At 39.9% G+C, this 6227-nt stretch overlaps 1 long non-coding RNA gene and 1 pseudogene across 1 annotated transcript in view; one reads left to right on the forward strand and one right to left on the reverse strand.

The window, feature by feature from the left end:
* Window positions 1-3676: 3676 nt before the first annotated feature.
* LOC118378806 (poly(rC)-binding protein 3-like) overlaps window positions 3677-6227 on the reverse strand; it is a 15453-nt pseudogene continuing 12902 nt past the window's right edge.
* The window catches only part of LOC127922819 (uncharacterized), a 4812-nt gene continuing 3399 nt past the window's right edge, over window positions 4815-6227 (forward strand). Inside the window, exons 1-2 of the long non-coding RNA XR_008112463.1 lie at window positions 4815-4854; window positions 5434-5476. This is a non-coding gene — a long non-coding RNA (uncharacterized LOC127922819). The remainder of the gene's footprint in view (window positions 4855-5433; window positions 5477-6227) is intronic.

The raw sequence follows: 6227 nt of genomic DNA on the forward strand, positions 1-6227 counted from the left end.
CCATCAAGATGAGACATTCAAGATGATACCATCAAGATGAGACATTCAAGGTGAGACATTCAGGATGATACCATCAAGGTAAGACATTCAGGGTCAGGATGAGACATTCAAGATGAGACATTCAGGATGATACCATCAAGATGAGACATTCAAAGTGAGACATTCAGGATGATACCATCAAGATGAGACATTCAAGATGATACATTCAAGATAATACCATCAAGATGAGACATTCAGGTGGTTGATACCATCAAGATGATACCATCAAGATGATACCATCAAGATGAGACATTCAAGATGAGACATTCAGGTTGATACCATCAATATGAGACATTCAAGATGATACCATCAAGATGAGCCAATCAAGATGAGACAAGATGATTCAAGATGAGACATTACTGATACCATCAATATGAGACATTCAAGGATACAGAGACATTCAAGATGATACCATGAGACATTCAGGATGATACCATCAAGATGAGACATTCAAGATGAGACATTCAAGAAGATGAGACATTCAAGATAAGACATTCAAGATAAGACATTCAAGATGATACTTTTTATGAACATTCAGGATGATACCATCAATATGAGACATTCAGGATGATACCATCAATATGAGACATTCAAGAAGACGAAGTTACATTCAGACATTCAAGATGAGACATTCAAGAAGACATACAAGACGCCGCTGACAGTAACATTTTAATGGGCAACACAGAAACAAAACCAAGCCCCTTTTGATATCATTGAAGATCAAAATGATACAAGACAAACCTAGGTTCACAAGAAGAAAAAAACTTTATTCATTTTCTTACTTACAAACATTTTCAAAAGTAACCTAAATAATGAAATTACTTAAACCTAAAATAGATTTGCTCATTGCAAATAATCCAACTGAAAATATATACCAAGCTCCGTTACATTTTCCTAAATAAGCAAAATATACAGGAGCAAAACAAAAGAAAAATATCTCATGTATTTTTTCAATTTTTTGTTGCTGCCGCCATCCAGAAAGGAAGGAGGTCAAGGAGCAACAATGAGTTGTAAATACATGACAAACGTTCCTTGTATTATATGCACAAGAAAAAATACAAATAATAATTGCACATCATTCCCTTTGTTATTGCATCAGTTGCATTTAGTCTGTTTCAGTAGGTGTGTATACTCAGTCATATATGCCAGTAAATACAGTTTCAATACACTGTAACAACATATGGATATTGAAGTTATTGAAATCACATTGGGCATCACTATTTCAACAATTCAATATTCCTGCCTAGTCTGAATGCAATCGATGATGAGAAGCTGAACAGTTCTAAAAAGCGAGCTTGCCAAAAAAAGACATTTTAACTTGCTTAAATGACAAACATTCCATTGAATTACAAGCTATGACAAATTTTTAAATTAAATGAATAACACAAACCCATAATGTCAAGGCTAGCACTACTACTTAAGTTTAACATCAAAATGTAAGAATTATTGCAGAATAATAATCAACTATGCATCGTTCAGTACATCAGTACAGCATTTGGTCCATTGACATATCACGTTTATATGATGAAAGCAGTTGAAATTAGACCCAAAGTCAGGCTCAGCATATTGAAACCAAAACAGGGGAGTTACATGAAACAAACCAGTCTTACAGAATGAAAATCCAGACCAGGGGATGGTTTTGACTGTACTTGAAACCAGTTGACAGTGAATGAATGACCTGTGTTGAGAAGATAACATTCAACGAACGGCTGTTCATATGCATCAGTGCTGAATATGACCTCAGCCCAGGCTTGCAAACATGACATGTCACAACAGCCTATACTTTGAATAAGCTTGAGAATTGTTATGAAGGGAATTTGCCATGTTTAATTCAAAACAAATATAGCCCAAAGCTCCCCTGAAATCCAATACAATACACAAACAAAACCTAGCTTAAATATCATGATCAACCAAAAAACAGTCATTATGATGCACCAAGAAACAATAAATAGAATTGCAATTTTTTTTTTTAAATCATCACTTAAAACAAGCAACATGACTGTCATCTAATCTGCTGACATCATCATAAAAGCATAATGACATTCAAAACCTAAAGCATTAAATAAACAATATTATAATAAAACTAACATGATGGATGAACAATCGTGAATGTGGCGGCGTGGGGGTAAACACGTCCGCCCAGGCCCCCCACGGGGTTCCCCATGAACCCCGGAACATTCCATGGCCCATAAACATTTGGCTCCATCCAAACACCTATGGCCACGTCCCATAATATCAAACAGCTTCCTCTCCTGGTCTCCTTTCCTTCCTACATTGAAGCCTCTTTTATCTGTCGTGGACATGGGAGTGAAGGAGACGACGAAAGGAAGCCAACTAAGAGAATTTGGACACAGCAATAGTCTTAAGTCCAACTAATTCTACACACTAGAGGCAGTCCACAGTATAACAAAGAGTTGAATTGTCTATTGCATGAGCGTAGCATAGCTGACTATGTGGTCACCCACAGTAGTCTTGGTTAAAAAATCGAGTAAAACAATCATTTTAGTTTTCAGTCAGTTAGGATACAGTTTTTAGCCACTGATGATTCTTTTTTTGAGTAATTTCCTTTCATGCTTCTTAAATACTATAAATAGGGTTCCTGGAGGATGTGAGGGAGAGTTATTCACTTGGGGTGGTAGTAGGACTAGACGTGAATGGCAAAAAAATTAATGAAAATAATTGCAGAAAAGGTTTGAGCAGTGGAGGCTGGTGGAGGACTTATAGGAGGACGGGGCTTATTGTATGGCTGAAATGGAATACATGGAACGGTATCAAACACATCAAAGATATGGAAACCACATGCTTGGCTAGTTCCATTAATTCCATTCCAGCCATTACAATGAGCCCATCCTCCAATAGCTCCTCCCATCAGCTAACATAGCAAACATAGCAACACTTACACCAAACTGGAATACTCGAATACATACAATACATTACTGAACACATGCAGTATAAGTCATAATGTAAAATACAAGAAATGGACATAGAAAGGAGGGCTCTAGGGAGTGATACCATTGGCTCAAAGAGGTCATGTGATGCAGCAAAAAGTTATGGGTAGAGATCGGATTAGTAAGCAGATCATTTATGATCCAAATAGGGGTAAAAAATAGAATGATTAAATGTACCTAAAAAAGACCATATTTTCAAAAGAGCATCATAAAGTAATCATTGGCTACATCCACCATACTGTGCCGGTAGCATCACCCAGCACCTAGAAAATGGAACAGTAGCATTTTTTTCCAATGTTTTTAAGTTTTACATTTTTTTTTGTAACTTTTTTTTTTCAAACTGATATTGAAATCCTATTTTGTAACACTAGCAGAGAGAGTGATAGAGAGAGAATTCAGAATAACACAATTTGATCCTAATGAACGTTCAACATGCTTCAACACTTGTCTAAAGGTCTAAAATCAACGAAAACAAAGACATTACTTATTTTTTTCAGTTCTCTGAAAGCAACAGCTCTTTATTAGAGAGCGATCGTGGTAGTAAGCTGGAGGGTCAAGGGAGTTGTTATCAGAGCCAGATTCATTAGTCTAGAGGGCATCATCATCAGAGTTAGGTAGGAACATCATGTCTTCAGTGGTCAGGAGATGGAGGGGGCGGAGCAGAGGGAGGGAGGACCGGCCGGGTTCCCTTAGGATGTCGTCATGGAGGATGGGTCATTCCATGGCCGCCACGCCTCTGAACCTGCCACAGGGCATGATGGGGAAAGGGAGTACATTATTGTTTCTGTCAAATTCTTTAGCTGAAGATAATGTAATAACAACAAAACAGACAAACAGAGGATCCCTGGGACAACAGGTGAGCTATTGACCCCTTTGTCAATTGTAATGTGTGTGTGTGTGTGTGTGTGTGTCTGCCAGGCTAAGACCTTGCGTTGATGAGGTACTGTGCCAGGCTGATGTTGGCGGGGTTCCTGTGATGGTGATCTGGCGCTCCGATGACCCTTCCATGGCGTTAGCAATTTTGATTCTGCGCCCAGACATCTGACGGATCTCGTTGATTTTTGCCCCTGGCGCCCGATTATGCAGCCTATTAGCTGGGAAGAAGAGGCGGAGGGACTTAAAACAGGGGAATAGCAAAGTCTGAATGGGAATGCAGACAAAGTCACATGCACCATGACACACTGACCCCTTTTTTCAATTGTTCTATTTTTACAAATATATCCATGGTGGTGCATGCAAGCATTTGAAAACTGTTTGTTAAAATATTTACTGACATTGGTGAAATCACCTTTACCCATCCCTTACATGACAATAGATGACAAATGTCAAAATGAAAAGCTCCATGGTCCCCATACTCACATCATTGGGAATGGTGAGTTCATGAGTACTGGCCTGGTTACTGGCATCCAGACCTGCTATATGGGAGAGAGAGAGACCGATAGAGGGGACACGGCATAAAATAGAGTTTTGCACGGGGGGGTGGCGTCCGCTCAGAGCGATAGTTAGCTTTGGAGACATATAGTCGGAACCCTGATTGAGATGCTTCTGCAGAGGTCTTGAGAGGAGCCTGTGGCTTCTCCTCTCTGTTGGTAAGGGGGTTGGTTCTCAAACCAGAGGAGATTTACCTGCCGACCCAGATAAAAACTAACTCGAAGGACCAAAAATATTCAAGGAGCTACAAAGCAGATTAAAAACAAACCAAATATTTGGAAAACTACAAATAAAAAGGTCAACAAGAGCAACCACCAGGTGGCCATGTCATCGGGAAGCGCAGCACAAAGAAACGAAAGGAAGAGAAATGAACAGAGAAAGACAGATAGAGGAAGAAGAGAGAAAGAGGAGGAAGTGTGTGTGTGTGTCTCTACAGGTAAAAAGAGAAGAGATTTGGTAGAGGGTGGTTCTCGTGGTAGGTGGGCAATGTACCGGGGAAGGCAGGGTGGTCTGTCCAAGGGGGTTAAAGGGGGTTTGCTGTATACCAACTGGTGGAGCTTGGCCAACTGCTGAGGGGGTAGGAGTGGACAGCAGAGCTATGAGGGCATCGTTAAACACACACACACACACAGGTCAGGTCTGTCACCAAGAACCGTACAAGAAGAAAGACAGGATTCAGGAGAAGCAGTGACACAGATAGGAGGAGAGAGAGAGAAAGGAAACTCATAGAGGACTTGGCCCGAGTCGGTGAAGAAAGGATATGCCCCTGATGAAAGAAGGAAATTTAGTTCATGGATGTCTGTGTCTGAAACACTTGGACCCAACATGGGGTCATGAAACATACCATGTCCGTTTGACTACGTTGCGGTATTCCTTGAAATTGACCTCCTCCTCTCTGAAGAAATACTGCACTTAACTTTCACATTCCTCACTTGAGCAACCGGTCTCCTTATTATTCTGGGTGATAAGGAAATAATTGTTTTCTTTCTGTGTCCCTCTGCTCGTTTTCCTACAGGCCAAGTCCTATGAAGTTTGGCTCCAAACGAAGGACAGAGGTTGTGAGTAATTTCAGATTTGAAAGAGACAGAAATTACTTTTCAGAATTGGTAGTATTAATATTATGGGTTAATATTAATAGGATTGGACACGAGAGAGTAGAGTGTAGAGAGAAGACTGTCTCATGGAATTAGAACTCACGTCAGGGTGAGGGATGGCGTATTGTCCCTGAATGGTGTACGCCTGGAAAGAGAGGGAGAAACATACAACGCTATTAGAATCTGCTGATGGAAGTGGCTAAATCAGAGTTTCCCAAACTTCCGCCCTGACCCGTAAGGAATTCACATTTTGTTTTTTGCCTGAACACTACACAGCTGATTCAAATTTCAAAGCTGGATGATTTTACGATTATTTGAATCAGCTAAAAGTTCTGCTCTGCAAAAAACCAAAGCGTGCACCCCTGGTGCCTGGGGTCCAGTTTCAAAGTCCATGTACTTCCACTATACCTCCACTAGCGGTAGGTGGTCTACATTCGTGACCCCACATCTATCATATTCACTGATTCTAGTCACTGATAACTCTTCAGTATATTTCTTAGCAGAGTTAGCCAATTCCATTTCAATCCAGTCAATGCAGAAAGTAAACCAAATTCCGACCACATTTCTCATTGAAAAGCATTTAAGAGAATTTAAATTAGAATTTCAGTGTACTTCCTGAATTGACTAGAATTTAAAATGGAACAGACCCCAACCCTGTCTTAGTATGATCTTCTATGGAAATCAAGTTAAATTAATGTCAAAAATTAAACATACA

The sequence above is a fragment of the Oncorhynchus keta genome, unplaced genomic scaffold, assembly GCF_023373465.1.
Source record: "Oncorhynchus keta strain PuntledgeMale-10-30-2019 unplaced genomic scaffold, Oket_V2 Un_contig_2724_pilon_pilon, whole genome shotgun sequence".
Lineage (NCBI taxonomy): Eukaryota > Metazoa > Chordata > Actinopteri > Salmoniformes > Salmonidae > Oncorhynchus > Oncorhynchus keta.